The sequence below is a fragment of the Pleurodeles waltl genome, chromosome 1_2 (genome assembly GCF_031143425.1).
Source record: "Pleurodeles waltl isolate 20211129_DDA chromosome 1_2, aPleWal1.hap1.20221129, whole genome shotgun sequence".
In the NCBI taxonomy this organism is placed as follows: Eukaryota; Metazoa; Chordata; class Amphibia; order Caudata; family Salamandridae; genus Pleurodeles; species Pleurodeles waltl.
The window spans coordinates 801,363,590-801,382,211 of NC_090437.1; the positions used below are offsets into that span (position 1 = coordinate 801,363,590).

General features: G+C 47.3%; 1 long non-coding RNA gene across 1 annotated transcript in view; it reads right to left on the reverse strand.

Moving 5' to 3' along the window:
• Positions 1 to 10,265: 10,265 nt before the first annotated feature.
• LOC138295849 (uncharacterized) overlaps positions 10,266 to 18,622 on the reverse strand; it is a 92,635-nt gene continuing 84,278 nt past the window's right edge. Inside the window, exon 5 of the long non-coding RNA XR_011203701.1 lies at positions 10,266 to 12,220. This is a non-coding gene — a long non-coding RNA (uncharacterized lncRNA). The remainder of the gene's footprint in view (positions 12,221 to 18,622) is intronic.

Below are 18,622 nucleotides of genomic sequence, written 5' to 3' on the forward strand. Positions count from 1 at the left end.
ACAGGTCATTAATCTATGCTCATTCTATGTACAGTTCATTTGCAATGTTTGTACCTGTTTCTTAAAATACATATTTGATATACATGACATACTCAAAATAGTTTTTTTTCCATGGGTGTTTATTAAGTGCTAACATATAGGGGGAAATGCAATGGGGTGATGATGGAGGAAAGTCCAGGGTATTCTTCCAGTCTGTTTGTAGCACAGGTGCATTGTTCAAGGGGACATAGGAAGTAGAGCAATGGCAGTTCAAGGTGGACAGGGTGACTGAATGGGACACAAGAGGGACAATCAGGAGAGTCTGATTTCCTGGTGGGGGTCTTGGCATGTGTCTCTGGCTTTTGTCTGGATTGAAGGGAACGTTTGTGGGGTGGTTCACCTTCTGCAGGGGAAGGGATGCTGGTGGCCTGTGAGTCCTGTGGTGGGACCTGCTGGCCACTAGCAGCAGCAGAAGTGGAAGGCTGTTCGATGTATGGCTAGTGGCAGGGGCCGCTGGTGTGAGACTGCCTCCCTCATAATGGTGACAATGTCTGCCAGCACCCCTGCTATGAAGATCAGGGTATTGTTGATGGCATGCAAGTCCTCCTTGAACCCTTGGTACTGTCCCTCCTGCAGGTACCTGTTCTCCTGCACGTTGTCCAGAAACTGGCCCATCGTGTCCTGGGAATGTTGATAGGCTCCCAGGATCTCAGAGAGTACCTCCTGGAGAGTCGGTTCCCTGGGCCTGTCCTTCCCCTGGCGCACAGCAGTCCTCCCAGTTTCCCTGTTGGTCTGTGCCTCTGTACCCTGAACGGTGTGCCCACTGCCACTGACCCCAGCTCCCTGATTGTCTTGGGTATGAGGTGTGGCCTGGGGTCCATGTGAGGTGGGCTCACAATGGGTTTAAATGTTTTGGGTCCTTTTAAAGATTCTGGTGAAAGTTGGGGTGGTAGTAGTTCATTATGGGCCTCATAACGACTTCCAGTCCTGGAGGTCTTTTGCCCACCATATTAGGGTGTTCCGCTGGCCCAGTGGAACACTCACCACAACACTGACGCTGGCTCATAATTGAGACGGCGGCAATGTTGTGGTGTGTTGGGTGCAACAACACCAATCGCACATTTCACTCAGGCAGTAAAATGCGCGATAGGGTTGTACATGGGGGGCCCCTCCACTGCCCATGGAAAGTGCCTGGGCAGTGCAGAGGCCCCCAGTTCCCCCCCGATGCCCCCATTCCACCAGCCTTTCCATGGAGGTGTTTACCACCATGGAAAGGCTGGCGGATGGGGACTCGTAATCCCCAGGGCAGCACTGCTCATAGCGCTGCCCTGGCAGATTACAACCGCCGGGACTGCCAGGCTGCAGGCTGGTTGCAGCCTGGCGGTGTCGGCGGCTTGACTGTGGCAGCTTAGCCATGATCATAATGGGGCGGTCGGACCGCCCTGTGTGCAGCGGTCCAACTGCCACCGTGAGTGTGGTGGTCTTAAGACCGCCACACTCGTAATGAGGGCCTATGTGTCCAAGCAGCCTGAAGTTGCATTTGTGAACAACGCAGAGGCCTGGGTCAAGATGCTGTTTTTCCCAATATAGAAACTGAATTGAGAGGGGTTGGTGCAACTCTATGTCCCTCATTGCGTGGATGGTGTTCAGTGGACCGCCATGGTGAAGGTGGCAGTTGGACCATTGCGGGCCCAGCAGTGAAAACCGCCATGTTAAGAGCACCAAAGAACCCGACTGCATGAGAACTGAGGACCTGCTGCACCAGAAGAGGCTCCAAGACCCCAGCTTGCTGCACCAGAGTCCAGACATTCGCCGCTGTGGAGGAGCTGACCTCTGGAGCAACCTCAAAAGACCCAGAGGACCTCCAGGCTTTGCAAATAGCCCAAGATCTCCCTCCTGAGTGGAGGCACCACTCAGGAAACTGAAGAAACCTGCAAGGATCCAGCAAACCAGTGAGGGACATTTCACCAACTGGATGATATCTCTGCAACTGGAAGTTGCAGCTGGACCCGACGACACACCAACAGCCCAGATGAGACCTGCAAGTGTGTAAACTTTGGTGGCCCAGCACCCTCCCGTGGCCGAGTTGTGCCAATACCCCAAGTACTGGTCAGTGCACATCAGACAACGTCAGACAACCCCAAAAACAGCTTCCCCAGAACTGCAACTGGACCAGGAGGAAGCACCAGTCAAGGGACTTCAGTGGCACCCTGTACCTCCCACCAGAGTGCCTTCAACGTCCTGCAAGGCCCACAGAAGAAGACTTACCTCCAGCTCCAAAGGGTCCCTTTGCACACAGCATCCAAGACCTTCAAATCGCCCTGCACCTGGCCACCCTGAGTCTTGCATCGCAGGATCTGCTGTGTGCCCTGGGTCCTCAACCCCTTGCTACTTCAACAGCCCAAGGGGATCCCAAGGCACCATCTTTAAATCTGTAAACTAGCTCCTTTGCCAAATGGCCCCTCAAAGTGGCACTGTGCCAAGAGGTTTTCCAACGCTGCTCCTGCCGGAACCAGGATCCGCCTAAGGCTCTCCAGCTGGCACAGTGTGCCCACCGACTACTTCTACCACCCTGCAAAAGAAGATACTTGTAACTCAAATGTATGATTTTTAACGCATTTATAAAGGCGACTGTTGATTGATTCCTATGGTGTGTAATTATGCACAAAAAGACTAACTTTATTAAAACCTTGAAAAGTCATAACTTGAAAAGTACTTAAAAATCTTGGTCTTAAAAGTTATGTAAAAGTCTGAAGTATTTTTTTGTATTCTGGTCTTGCGTTATTCATTGAGTGTGTGTGGTGCATTAGGTGGTAGAATTTTTATCCCTGGAAACCAACGTGTGGTTGCCTGGACCCCCTGCATAGTGTGCCTAGCTTTGCACACTATATAAAGGGCCAGCCTCCTACATTTGGTGTATCAACGATGGGATAGAGATACCACTTTTTCAATTGTGTGAACACATGAATAACTCTCTAAATTGTCTTTAAATATATATTTTTTTATTTTGTAATTTACTTTTTACAACATTTCTAAAAGTAATTGTTAGGGCCCTGGTTAGGTCCCTACACCTTAGAAAAAGTTTAAAAGTATTTTACTTTAGTTTATTATCCAAAAAGGGGAGTTCTAAATTCTGAAAAGGTCCCAACTTTAGTAAGATAAACATGTCTGACACAGAGGCCAGAACCCAGGAGCTCAACCTGGAACCTTATGAGGCATATACCTATGACCAATTAAGGGGACTCTGCAGACTATTCAAGAATCAAACTGGAAAAAGCACCAAAACAGAGAAACGTAGGTTTCTTGTTGCCCAGTATGAAAAAGACCATCTCCCAGCTGATGATGATGATACATCTGAGGAGGATGACGTTCCTGTGGAGATGGGTATGAGGGTATCTCCTCTTCCCACAGCAGCTCTAAAGCACCCACAGACACAGACCTGGAACTTGCCAGGCTGACCAAGAGACTGGCTTTAGAAAGACAGCTTTTGGAGATAGAAACGCAAAGAAAAGAGTTGGGCTCTGCACCTATCTCTGAGGGAAGCGTACAAGTGTTGAAAGAGTAATCTTTCAACATTAAACTCCCAAAAGGAGTTGTCCCTCCCTTCACTAAAGGGGATGATATAGTGAAATTGTTTTCTCCCTTTGAAAGAGCCTGCATTGGGTAGGAAATTGAAAAGAAATAATGGGACCACTGTTGTGAGAGTTATTCTCAGGAAAGTGCAGGGATAGGCTCCTGACACAGAATGAGGCAGATTCTAAATCCTATGGCCCTATACCTTGATTGAGGGCTTTGGATTTACAACTGAACAGTACAGAATAAAGGTCAGGGAGGCTCGAAAATCCCAGAGCCAGACCTGGGTTGGCTTTGTGGATTATTCAGTAAAAATGCTGGGTGGTTGGTTAGCTGGGAACAAGGTACAATATTATGATGAGCTGTATAAATTATTTATGAAAGAGCATCTGTTGTGTAATTGTTTCAATGATAGGCTACATCAACATCTGGTAGACCTGGCTCCACTTTCCCCTCAAGAGTTGGGGAGGAAGGCAGACCATTGGGTCAATACAAGGGTGACCAAAACTACCACTGGTGGGGGAGACCAAAGAAAGAGGCCAAAGCCCCCCCCCCCGGGAAAGATAGGAGCCAGGGTAAAAACAACAAAGAGTCTTCTCAAGGCCCCCAAAAATCTGCACAGGAGGGTGGGCCCAGAGACTCCTCACAGTCCAGTGGAGGGTACAAAGGGAAACAGTTTGACCCCAACAAGGCTTGGTGCCATGACTGTGAAACAAAAGGGCACCAAACTGGAGACTCTGGCTGTAAAAATAAGACAAATGCCTCTAGTCAACCTGCAGTATATGCAGTTGCCAATATCCAGATGGGGACAGCTATGTGGCCTGGCCATGTCAGTGTTCCCACAGAGGCAACATTAGTCACTGAGGGTGGTGTAGATTTAGCCTGTGCTGCCTGGCCAAGTAACATGAAAAAATACAGGCAGCACATTTAATAGAAAAAACACAGAAGCCTTGATGGATATAGGGGCTTGTATCACTACGGTGTCTCAGCACCTGGTTCCCTCTACTCAGTTCCTGGTAAGGAGGTCTTATCTTGTTACCAATGCTGACAATGGGACCGAGTTCCACCCCATGGCTATGGTAAACTTTGAATGGGGAGGAGTAGCAGGGCAGAAAGAAGTGGTTGTGTCCTCATCCATACCTGTAGATTGCTCACTTGTTAATGATCTGGAGCATTCCCCCTGTGCTGAGGTAGAGCTAAAGACCAATGCAGCAATGCTTGAGATCCCTAAGTGGGCTTGTGTCAAGATTAGGGCACAGAGCAAACTTCAGAGAGACAAAGGAGAGCTAGATCCTAAAATAGTGGACCAAACTCCCAAGAGAAAAGGCAGGAAGACTGGGAGACCAGTTCCAAACAGATCCAAAGACAGGATCCCTCTTCTCAGGAAGAGGAGTGACCCACCTTAGAGGGAACTGAGACTGAGGAGCTTGGGCCTTACCACCTAGAGGTCTTGGGCCCAGGGGGACCCTCTAGGGAAGATCTGTGCCAGGGACAAAGGGAGTGTCCCACTCTTGAAGGCATGAGACAGCAAGCTGCTCAAGAGGAGCTAGGAAATGTCAGTGGTACCCAAAGAGTCTACTGGAACGAGGGGCTCCTGTTCACTAAGGCCAGAGACCTCAAGCCTGGTGCAACCAGGAGAGTGGTAGTACCCCAGAAGTTCATAGAGTTTCTCCTCACTCTAGCCCATGACATCCCCCTACAGGGTATCTGGGCCACAACATGACAGACTGGAAATAGGTTAGTTAACTACTTCTATTGGCCAGGGATCTTCCAAAAAGTGAAGGACTTTTGTCAGTCCTGTCCTACCTGCCAGGCTAGTGGCAAAACAGGTGGGCACTTAAAGGCCCCGTTACTACCACTGCCTGTGGTTGGGGTTCCCTCTGAAAGGGTAGGGGTTGACATTGTTGGGCCCCTTGACCCTCCAACAGCATCAGGACATACATACATCTTAATGCTAGTGGATCATGCCACTAGGTATCCAGAGGCTATCCCCTTTCGGACAATCACTGCACCTGCAGTTGCAAAAGCCCTCCTGGGTATCTTTACCACGGTTGGATTCCCTAAGGAGGTAGCATCAGACAGAGGGTCAAACTTTGTCTGCATACTTAAAACACATGTGGCAGGAATGTTGGGGTGACATCTAAGTTCACTACCCCATACCATCCACAAACCAATGGGCTGGTGGAGAGGTTCATCCAGACCCTAAAACGCATGATTGGAGGGCTCCATGAAAAACTCAGAAGGAGATGGGATGTCCTACGTCCTTGCCTGCTGTTTGCCTACAGGGAAGTGCCACAGAAGGGAGTGGGCTTTTCACCCTTTGAACTTTTGTTTGGGCACCCTGTTAGGGGACCACTGAGTCTTGTAAGGGAAGGCTGGGAAAGACCTCTCAAAGAGGCCAAACAGGATATTGTAGACTATGTGCTTGGACTACATTCTAGAATGGCTGACTACATGGAGAAAGCCAGAAAAACTCTTCAGGCCAGCCAAGAGATTCAAAAGCTTTGGTATGATCAAAAAGCTGCTATGGTGGAGTTCCAACCAGTGCAGAAAGTTTGGGTGTTGTAGTCTGTTGCTCGAAGGGCCCTCCAGAACAAATGGTCTGGGCCTTATCCCATCCTTGAAAAGAAAGGGGAGGTCACTTATCTAGTTGACCTAGGCAGTTTAAAAAACGCCAGAAGAATCATACATGTTGACCGCCTAAAACCCTTTTATGACATGGTTACAGATGAGGGACAGGAGGATGAGAGGGAAGAGGTTCACCTCCAGCAATCCCCAAGATGATTCTGTTTATGGAGTCGTCTTGCCAGACACCCTCACAGAACAACAGTAGTCTGATTGCAGGAAAGTCCTCAACCAGTATGCAGAACTATTTTCTCTGACCCCTGGGAAGACGAACTGGTGCACCCATGATGTGGACACTGGTGACAGCTTGCCTGTCAAAAATAAAATTTACAGACAGTCTGACCATGTCAGAGAAAGCATAGAAGCTGAAGTTAAGAAAATGTTGGATTTAGGTGTCATTGAACCTTCAGAGAGCCCCTGAGCTAGCCCAGTAGTGTTAGTCCCCAAACCTCACTCCAATGATGACATGAAAGAAATGAGGTTCTGTGTGGACTACGGGGGCCTCAACTCAGTAACCAAAACAGACGCACACCCAATCCCAACAGCTGATGAGCTCATTGACAGACTAGGGCAGCCAAGTATCTGGGTACTTTTGATTTAACATCAAGGACTGGCAGTTTGGCCTGACCTCAGGAGCAAAAGAGAGGTCAGAAGTTTCTACTCCTAGTGGGCATTATCAGTTCACTGTTATGCCCTTTGGACTCAAATATGCACCTGTCACCTTCCAAAGGTTGGTGAACCAAGTCCTGCTGGACTGGAAACTTTTAGTATAGCTTACTTAGATGACATAGCTGTCTATAGTTCCACCTGGCAGGATCACCTGATCCACCTTGACAAGGTCCTTGAGGCTCTGCAGAAGGCAGGCCTCACTATCAATGCCAGTAAGTGCCAGATAGGGCAGGGAAAAGTTGTATACCTGTGTAGGAAAGTACCATCTTTCTTGGCATGTTACCCCCAATTTCTGCCTGTTTGTCAGTGTGTTTTGCCTGTCTTACTGGGATCCTGCTAGCCAGGACCCCAGTGATCATAGTCTGTGGCCTAATGTTTGTGTTGTCAGTATGCTTAACTGTGTCACTGAAGTTCTGCTAACCAGAACTCCAGTGCTTATGCTCTCTCTACTTACCAAATTAGTCACTATAGTTTAGTGACTCCATAGTCCAATTCCAATTGGCACACTGGACCCCTCTTATAAGTACCTAGTATATGGTACGTAGGTACCCAGGGCATTGGTGTTCCTGGAGATCCTTATGGGCTGCGGCATTTCTTTTGCCACCCATAAGGAGCTCAGACAAACCTTTCTTCAGGACTGCCACTGGAGTGAAATAGTGCCCACACTATTTCACAGCCATTTTCCCTGCACTGAAGTAACCTATAAGTCACTTATATGTCTAATCTTCATTTACTGAAGGCTAGGTGCAAAGTTACTAAGTGTGAGGGCACCCTTGCACTAGCAAAGGTGCCCCCACACTGTCCAGAGCCAATTCCCCGGACTTCGAGAGTGCAGGGATACCATTACACGCATGCACTACATGTGTCAATACTTATCTGTAGCTTCACAATGGTAACTCCGAATATGGCCATGTGAGGTGTCTAAAATCATGGAATTATCCCCCATTCCAAATTTTGTATTGGGGGGTCAATCCCATGCATCCTGGGAGTTCCACCATGGACCACCAGTACTGTCAAACCAGCTCTCTGAGGTTTCCACTGCAGCCCCAGCTGCTGCCACCTCACAGGCAGGTTTCTGCCCTCCTGGGGCCTGAGCAGCTCAATCCCAGGAAGGCAGAACAATGCATTTCCTTTGGGAGGAGGGTGTTACACCGTCTCCCTTTGGAAATAGGTGTTACAGTCTTGGAAGGGGTAGCCTCCCGGAGCCTCTGGAAATGCTTTGCAGGGCACAGATGGTGCCCTCCTTGCATAAGCCAGGCTACAACCGGTTCAGGGACCCCCAGTCCCTGCTCTGGCATGAAACTGGACAAAGGAAAGGGGAGTGACCACTCCCCTGTCAGTGTGTCCCTGGCGTTAGCCATCTTGGATTCCAAGGTGTGGGGACACTCTGTAGACCTCTGAGTGGCCAGTGCTAGCAGGTGACGTCAGAGACCCCTTGGTGCATAGCTGAGTAGGTAGCCAATCCCCCTCTCAGGGCTATTTAGGGTCTCTCCACTGGGTGTTCCCTCAGATTCAGCTTGCAAGACTCCTCCAGGAATCCTATGCATCCTCTGCTTCAGCTTCTGACCGTCGATCAACTGCAGACTGCTCCAGTAACCGCTGTAACTGCAACAAAGTACCCAGGATGACTCCTGTGACCTGCAACTTCAGCTCCAACCAGCATTTGCAACAGTGTCCAAGGTGTGAACGATCTGAGGACTGCCTGCCTTCATCCGGCACCAGAAGAACTGAAGGAATCTCCCATGGAGTGACGGAGTCACTTCCCTGCTTCTGCAGGCACCCTTCTGTGACGACGACTGGTTCTCTGAGACTCCTCTCCTGACGATGAGCATGCTCCCTAGAACACAGGTGGTGGAACAATGTGACCCACACTGTCGTAAGGTCCAGCTGTCCAAATTTGGTAGAGGTAAGAGCTTGCCTCCCCATGCTGCGACAGTACCCCTGTGCAACGCGTCATCTCCAGCTCCTTGGGCTTCTGTGCACTTCTCCCAAGAGTCCTTCGTCCACAGTGTGGCCCAGGTCCCCAGCACTCAATCCTGTGACGCACAACTCGCTGAGTTGCTCTCCGGCGACGTGGGACCTTCCTCTGTTGTGCTGCGATGACCGCACTTTGCATCTTCTTTGTCCCTGTGTCCTGGGACTCCCATAGGCACTGCCTGGTCTTCTGTGGGCTCTCTGAAGTGCTGAGAGCCCCCTCTGCCTCCTCGTTAAGAGTTGAGACCCCCAGGTCCGTCCTGGGTCCAGGCAGCTCCCTTTTGAGGCAAACCGCATACTTGCGTGAACCAAGGCAGAATCCAGCGATGCAAACAGCCTGCATCCAACAACTCGACATGGGACATCTCCTGCACCACGCAGGAACCAGCAGCCATCTTTTTTTCTCTACTCTTCTTCTTACCGGAGAATCCACTTTTGCACCATCTTCTAGGTTGGCAGGGGCTCCTGTCCTTCATGGAATCTTCTGCGACTTACGGACTTGGTCTCCTCTCTTCACAGGTCTTCAGATCCAGGAATCCACCATTTGTTGATTGCAGTCTTGCTTGATTCTTGCAAAATCTCTTATCACGACTTGTAGTGTGTCCTGAGGAAACTTGCAGTACTTTACTCCTACTTTCCTGGACTCTGGGGTGGGGTACATTACTTACCTTAGGTGTTTTCTTACACTACCAGCGCCTCTCTACACACTACACTTGCCTAGGGGGGAATTAGTGATTCGCATTCCCCTTTCTTAGTATATGGTTTGTGTTGCCCCTAGGCCCATTGCAATCTATTGTATTTTCCACTGTTTGCACTATTCTCTGACAGTTTACTTACCTGATTTTGGTTACTAGTGTATATATTGTGTATAATACTTACCTTTAGAAGGAATATTGCCTCTAAGATATTTTTGACCTTGTGTCACTAAAAAGTACCTTTATTTTTGGTAACACTGAGTATTGTCTTTTATTGTGTATAAGTATTGTGTAACTATAGTGGTATTACAGGAACTTTGCATGTCTCCTAGTTCAGCCTAAGCTGCTCTGCCACAGCTACCTCTAGACAGCCTAAGCTGCTAGAATACTGCCTAAATTTCATTAATAGGGGATAACTGGACCTGGTATAAGGTGTAAGTACTTTAGGTACCCACTACAAACCAGGCCAGCCACCTACAACCTGGGCACCTAGTTGGTGGAGGCCAAGTACAACCTCTACAACCAAATATTCAGACTATTCTGGCTTGGGAAGCTCCTACAACCCAGACACAAGTCAGGGCATTCCTTGACTTAACTTAATGTTACAGGAGGTTTGTGAAGGATTATGGCACAATAGTTGCCCCCTCACAGAACTCACCTCCAAAAAGATGCCCAGAAAGATCAACTAGACAGTGAGTTGTCAAGAGGCATTTGACATTCTGAAGAAAGCTATGTGCTCTGTTCCAGTTCTACAAGCACCAGACTACTCTAGGGAATTCATAGCCCAGACAGATGCTTCAGAGATGGGGATAGGAGCAGTCCTCTCTGTAGTGCTTTCCTCTTATTTAGTTTCTAAGCACTAACATAACACAACAGAAATGCACTTGTGAGGTCAAAGAAGACTTTTTATTGTTGTTAATTCTTCCCCAACCACAATATTTATGAATGAATGACGAATTAGTAGCTTTCCAGTCCGCGTTAATCAAACAAAATATATCAGTTTGCAATATACACAGCAGGTTATATTTATAAGATATTGAATGCAAAGCAAAACAAATACTTCACCGTGTAGGAACTATTTACAGCTACATCTTTCTAAGGTCTGCAAGCTGATGACCCCTGTCAGCCGCGAGAAAGAGTTTCATCTACCCACACGGGATGCTGGCAGCTGGCGCCAAGCTCCAGCACGAGGTCCGGCAGATTCGAATCTCACTCTCTGCAGCCTGTTACATTCGTTACAAAGGTGTGCCCCCTCCTCTCAGACCTGGGAAACTGAGCAAGCCTTTTGGAGACTGGCCAGGTCTCCAAGACTACTCCTGTTCCCAAGCTCAAGCGAGGAAAAACAACGCCCATGTACTCTCTCTTATCAGGTCTAGTCTACTGTGAGAGCAAAACATCTTGGTTCTCTGGTGCAAAAACACAGCTTGGAAAAATACAGCTTGGATTCTCAACTGCAATGTCTAACTCCACGTTAAAGGCAATGGGCAGCTAACCTAAATATCAAATGCAATGTCATGTTAAAGGCAATAGGCAGCTAACCTAAATATCAAATGCAATGTCTAGTGTCATGTCAAAGCCAATAGGCATCTAAGCTGAATACAAAATACAATGTCTTATATCATGTCAAAGCCCATAGGCAGCTGAGCTGAATACAAAATGCAATGTATAATATCATGTCAAAGCCAATAGGCAGCTGAGCTGAATACAAAATGCAATGTATAATATCATGTCAAAGCCAATAGGCAGCGGAGCTGAATATCATGTCAAAGCCAATAGGCAGTTAAGCTGAATACAAAATGCAATATATAATATCATGTCAAAGTCAATAGGCATGCAATGTCAAAGCCAATAGGCGGCTAGACTGGATACAGCATGTCAAAGCCAATAGGCAGAATACAGAATGTAATGGCTAATGCAATGTCAAAGCCCATAGGCGGCTCAACTGAATACAGAAAGTAATGGCTAATGCCATGTCAAAGCCAATAGGCACAATACAGAATGTAATGACTAATGCAATGTCAAAGCCCATAGGCGGCTAAACTGAATACAGAAAGTAATGGCTAATGCCATGTCAAAGCCAATAGGCGGCTCAACTGAACAAAACATACCATGTGCTACTGGTGAACATTGAGCAACTAATATGCGCAGTGGTGAAACACAAAGTCATTGGTCAAAACAAAACTTATCAAATGGCAGGACATTCCGCCCTTTGACCAATGAATTTTTGTTTCACATATCTCATATTTCAAACAAACAAAAAAAAACATCAGCACAAAAAAAACATTATGATCAAAGCAATCCCTGTAAAGCAATAGAAGTGAATTAACACATTGATTTCATAACCTTTCACATCAGATACATCTACATAGAAAAGACTGGGCAATTTTTATACTCTGAATGAGTCTCTAATTCAACAGTGTTAGCAATTTGATGTGGCATGAGTTCTGCTCATGTAAAGGTGCACGGTCCACTTGAAAGGTTTGCTGGAAGATAAGCAAAAGTCAGAGTTCCATACGAGAGGAAAAAAAAAAAAAAAAAAAATCACAGAACTGAAGCCGCAGTTTGCGCAAAATGGATCCATGGTGCTGGCACTTTACTCAGCCAGGTTCAGGTTGGGGATTCGGTCCCTTCCCCGACCCCACACGCACACACCGGAAGGGGGACCACACAGCACACTCAGGGACAGTGGCGAAACGTGGTAGGATCTGCAAAAGAAACAAGTATGACTTTTCTTGCAAGTAACATTTTTCATTTAAAATGTACCCTTCCTCTTTCTTTCCCTGTTTTATAATCAGCAGGACGTTTTTGGGGCCCTTTGTTATATTTTCTGCAGGTTCTGGAGGATCACTTGGGGCTTCAGCCCACACATCAGTACTGAGGTTTTTATCTGCTGCGCCACAGCTTCCCTTTTCTTGCACTGTCAGAAGGGCTGGGGCAGACTCATTCTTTACCAAACCTCCATTCACTGCACTTTTGCCAATTTGGGCCATTCTGTCTCCAATTTGTATGAATGAATCAGATTCTTTTCTAGGTATCAGCATAATTTCGATTTTTCCTTGGTAATTTGCAGCAATCACTTCCCCTAAAACCTGATCAATTTGCCATTTCTGTCCTGGTAACTTTCCTCTCCCCAACTGCTCTGTGACTGCTTGCATGACAGATTGCTTTTGTGCGTGCTGCACAGTTTTTATCAAATCTAGGGGAATGTGCATCTCTCTCATCTCTGCCCACCTGTAAGTGGCTTTTTCTCTCAGCTGTTCACATTTCTGGGGCACCCACTTAGCCATCCCCACTAAGGCAGAATTCTGGGTGAACACTTCTCTCTCTGAATTTTTCTCATTAACATCTGCAAGGTAATTGAACCAGTTAGGTACAAGCCATGTGGCTAAAACATTATCAAAGAACCAAAAATCAGCATAAAAATGACACATACCACGTAGCTCTTGCTTTAAAATCTGACACACATTATACAACGCTGTTCCTTCTACGGTGCCAGAAAACAACATTTCAGTCAATGAATCATTAGTAAAATAAACATGCTTTTTATCTTCAGTAGACACGAATTCAAATGGTGCACACAATTTCACGGTAATTCTTTTACCTGTGGTACTCTAGCCCTGTCTTGCAAGTACCAGATCCATTGTATGATTCTAGCTAGGGGCACTATTTTCTTTCCTTGTTCTTGAGTTAAATGTACATAAGTATTTCCTTCTTGCACTGCGCAAAAACCTAAAGTCTGCATTATTTCATTTGCCAAATCACACGCGCGCAGCTGCATATTATTTTTCACAGTGACCATATACAAAAGTGTTAGGATTTCACTCAAATGAGGGCTATTCTTTTTCCAAAAATCAAACAAGCTAATGAAAGTCGGCTCTTGCTCTAAAATCTTTCGTTTTACTTGTGCATTCTCGTCCATGTTATCAGTTAAGGAATGCATTTTGGCAGCCAAAAACCCTGGCTCACACGAAAACTCAGTGCAGCTCGGAGCTGTCTTAACCCCCTCATTACTGGAATGGGACAAGAAAGATTCTTCAAAAACAGCCCTTTTATAACTTTCAGTCGGGCTAATTTGCTCACGTAAATTCCTATATATACAACAGGAATTATTTCTCAAAACATTATCAGGCCTTTTAGCTACACATGCATTTTCTTCTGTAATTCCCCAAACAGAAAACAATTCACAGTTTTTCTTAGCACCATCAGGCAGTTCATCAACACATGTATTCTCAGACATGGTCTGCCGTGCTACTGTGATTCTCCAAACAGAAAACAATTTCTGTAATTCTCCAAACAACAAAAAACAATTACACTTTTAAAGTGTGCACTTAGAAATCTACTAACTCGTCAAACCCCTTCTTAATCACCTCTTAATGACCGACCCCACGACTCCAGGTACCAATTGTAGTGCTTTCCTCTTATTTAGTTTCTAAGCACTAACATAACACAACAGAAATGCACTTGTGAGGTCAAAGAAGACTTTTTATTGTTGTTAATTCTTCCCCAACCACAATATTTATGAATGAATGACGAATTAGTAGCTTTCCAGTCCGCGTTAATCAAACAAAATATATCAGTTTGCAATATACACAGCAGGTTATATTTATAAGATATTGAATGCAAAGCAAAACAAATACTTCACCGTGTAGGAACTATTTACAGCTACATCTTTCTAAGGTCTGCAAGCTGATGACCCCTGTCAGCCGCGAGAAAGAGTTTCATCTACCCACACGGGATGCTGGCAGCTGGCGCCAAGCTCCAGCACGAGGTCCGGCAGATTCGAATCTCACTCTCTGCAGCCTGTTACATTCGTTACAAAGGTGTGCCCCCTCCTCTCAGACCTGGGAAACTGAGCAAGCCTTTTGGAGACTGGCCAGGTCTCCAAGACTACTCCTGTTCCCAAGCTCAAGCGAGGAAAAACAACGCCCATGTACTCTCTCTTATCAGGTCTAGTCTACTGTGAGAGCAAAACATCTTGGTTCTCTGGTGCAAAAACACAGCTTGGAAAAATACAGCTTGGATTCTCAACTGCAATGTCTAACTCCACGTTAAAGGCAATGGGCAGCTAACCTAAATATCAAATGCAATGTCATGTTAAAGGCAATAGGCAGCTAACCTAAATATCAAATGCAATGTCTAGTGTCATGTCAAAGCCAATAGGCATCTAAGCTGAATACAAAATACAATGTCTTATATCATGTCAAAGCCCATAGGCAGCTGAGCTGAATACAAAATGCAATGTATAATATCATGTCAAAGCCAATAGGCAGCTGAGCTGAATACAAAATGCAATGTATAATATCATGTCAAAGCCAATAGGCAGCGGAGCTGAATATCATGTCAAAGCCAATAGGCAGTTAAGCTGAATACAAAATGCAATATATAATATCATGTCAAAGTCAATAGGCATGCAATGTCAAAGCCAATAGGCGGCTAGACTGGATACAGCATGTCAAAGCCAATAGGCAGAATACAGAATGTAATGGCTAATGCAATGTCAAAGCCCATAGGCGGCTCAACTGAATACAGAAAGTAATGGCTAATGCCATGTCAAAGCCAATAGGCACAATACAGAATGTAATGACTAATGCAATGTCAAAGCCCATAGGCGGCTAAACTGAATACAGAAAGTAATGGCTAATGCCATGTCAAAGCCAATAGGCGGCTCAACTGAACAAAACATACCATGTGCTACTGGTGAACATTGAGCAACTAATATGCGCAGTGGTGAAACACAAAGTCATTGGTCAAAACAAAACTTATCAAATGGCAGGACACTCTCCCAAAGGAATGATGATGGACATGATCAGCCACTTGCTTTTATTAGCAAACATCTACGAAAATGGAGTGCCATAGAGAGGGAAGCCTTTGCTGTGGTTTGGGCTCTGAAAAAGTTGAGGCCTCTTAGATGGCTACAACAATAAAAGGTGAAAACCCCAAACTGCTTAGGTGGTCCGTTTCCCTACAGGGGATGGACTTTAAAGTGGAACACAGACCTGAGACTTCCCATGCCAATGCACATGGCCTCTCCAGGTTCTTCCACGTAGAAGATGAAGACTCATTAGGGAAAGGCTAGTCTCATCCTCTTTCGTTTGGGGTGGGGAGTGTGGGAGGAGGCCTCTTTTTGCATGGTTAGCCCCCATTTTTTACCTGATGGTGATGTGTCCTAGAAGTTGGTAGTGCCCCTGAAACTTGAACCTCCAGGCCTGCTGCTAGCAGCAGATGGCTTCCCCTTTTGCACCCCTCCACTTTTGGCGGGAGCACAGGTGGGAAACCAAACAAAGGGTATGAGGAGTGGCCTCACTCGGCATGCACCACCCCTAAGGGCTTGCAGGCGAAGTGGACCCTCCATTTGATTTTCCTCCATGTTGGATGGCCGGAAAATAGCCAATGAGGTTTGGAGAAGTGACCCTCCCTACAGGAAGTGGTCCCTGTAGGGGGTGTAGCCACCCAAGGGTAAGTGTCCCATTGAACACTACCAGGTTCCCCCTAAAAGGCACACTAAATTCAGTATTTAGTGGGCTCCCCTAGGCCAAGAATCTAGATTCATCTGGGTGAAAAGAAGACAGCACCAAATGAACTGACAGGACGAGAACAGAGGACCTGCTGCACCAGAAGAGGCTCCAAGACCCCTGCTTGCTGCACCAGAGTCCCGACAATCGCAGCTGTGGAGGAGCTGACCACTGGGCCAACCTCAAAAGACCCAGAGGACCTCCAGGCTTTGCAAATAGCCCAAAATCTCCCTCCTGAGTGGAGGCACCACTCAGAAAACTAAAGAAACCTTTAAGGGACCAGGATATCAGTGAGGGATACTTCACCGACTGGATGATATATTTGCAAATGGAAGTTGCAGCTGGACCCAACAACACACCTGTGACAGCCTGGATGAGACCTGCAAGTGTGCCAACTTTGGCGGCCCAGCACCGTCCCATGGCCGAGTTTTGCCAATACCCAAGGTACTGGTCAGTGCACATCAGACAACCCCCAAAACAGCTCTCCCAGAGGTGCAACTGGACCAGGAGGAAGCTCCAGTCAAGGGACTTCAGTGACATCATGGACCTCCCACCAGAGTGCCCGTGATGTCCTGCAAGGCCCACAGAAGAGTCACCTCCAGCTCCAAAGGGTCCTTTTGCGCACAGCATCCAAGACCTTGAAATCACCCTGCACCTGGCCACCCTGAGCCTTGCATTTCAGGATCTACTGTGTATCCCGGGTCCCCACCCCTTGCGACCTCAACAGCCCAAGGTGACCCCAAGTCAACATCTATAAATCTGCAAACCAGCTCCTTTTCCAAGTGGCCCCTCCAAGAGGCCCTGTGCCTGTTCCAGGAGGTTTTCCAATGCTGCTCCCACTGGACCCGGGAGCCACCTGAGGCTCTCCAGCTGGCACAGTGTGCCCGCTAACTACTTCAACCACCCTGCAAAAGAAGAGACTGGTAACTCAAATGTACGATTTTCAATGCATTTTTGAAGGTGACTGTCCATTGATTCCTATGGTGTGTAATTACGCACAGAAAGACTAACTTTATTAACATTTTGAAAAGTCATAACTCAAAAAGTACTTAACGTACCCTAAAAATCTTGGTCTTAAAATTTATATAAAAGTCTGAAGTTTTTTTTAATTCTGGTCCCGAGTTATTCATTGATTATGTGTGGTGCATGATTGGATTTGTGAGTACAGCAAATACTTCGCACATCTCCTGGATTAGCCTAACTGCTCGACCAGCTACCATAAAAATTGGGGCATTAGGTGGTCTAATTTTTACCTCTGGAAACCAACTTGTGGTTTTCTCGACCCCCTGCATAGTGTGCCTAGTTTTGCACACTACATAGAGGGCCAGATTCCTACCGGGGGAAAGCAACTGCAGAACATGGCTAGGTTTCTGTCGGGACCGCCAGTGTGGACGGACCACCGCAGCCGGCGGCACGCATCTCCAGTCCGCATTACAAGGCTGCACACCGCCAAGATTTCCAGGGCGATCCCACCGCCATGAAAAGCATGGCGTAAACGAACAGCATGAAAAGGAACACTCACCTTCAGGAAAACAGGCACGTCCGTAGGCGCCATGGAACGTGAATTGCAAGTCTTCCCAATGCTCCAACTAGCCATTGACTTCCAGGACTAGCGACGCTGACCAAGACACCAACCGTAAGTACACCAGCCTAGCATGCACTGGAGGGAAGGACATTAGTACACACACACTACACACACACACACAGCACGGGAAGCCACACACACACACATGCACATACATGTTGAAGGAAAGCCAGGACAAGGTTGTCTCCATCAACACCAACGGGGCAGTGGTGCATAGATAATAAATAACTTAAAAACAATAAAAGTATGTACAATGAGCCACAAGGGCTAGTCCAAAATTGTCCATTGTGCCCCAACAACACAGGGCACAGTCTGAGGCGCTCCACAGGGCAGAGGCATCAATGGGGCATGCAGGCACCTCAGGGGTGAGGAGGGGTTTGGGCTTGGAAGGGAGTCCTTCGGTCTGGGCTTGGATGGGGGTCCTTTGGGTTGGGCCTGGAGGGGGGTCCTTAGGCCTGCCCCTGGACGAAGGTGGTTTAGCTGGGAGGGGGGTGGTTTGGGCCTGGCTCTGGAAGTGGAGGGAGTGGGCTTGGCCTGGGCTGTGGGATGGGTAACTGTGACCTTGCTAGGGGTTGATGTCTTAGGCAGGAGAGGGGCAAGGCCATTACTAGTGGAGGCCTGGGAGGTGGAAGGCAGGGATCTGGGAATGGTAGTAGGGCACCAGGGGGGACGGGGACTGGGCCAGTGGTGGGGAACAGGGAAAACTTAGTCAGGAAACGTTTTGTAGGGGCACAAGGTAGGTCGTGGAAAGGATGTTTGAGAATGGAGGGACAGGGTCTGGTTGAGAGATGTGTACGTGGAGATGACTTGGGTGCAGGTGCGTGGGTGTGTGCCATGTGTGTGCTGGGTGAGTGTTGGGTGGGTGAGTGTGGACTTTTAGGTGTACTGGGAAGAGGGGTGGAATAGATGCAGGGAGATGGCAGGGGAGATGTATGAGTGAATGTTGAGGTGGTGTCTGCAGGTAGGGAGGATGTGCTGCATATGGGGGTGTTCATTGTTGTGGTGCGTGC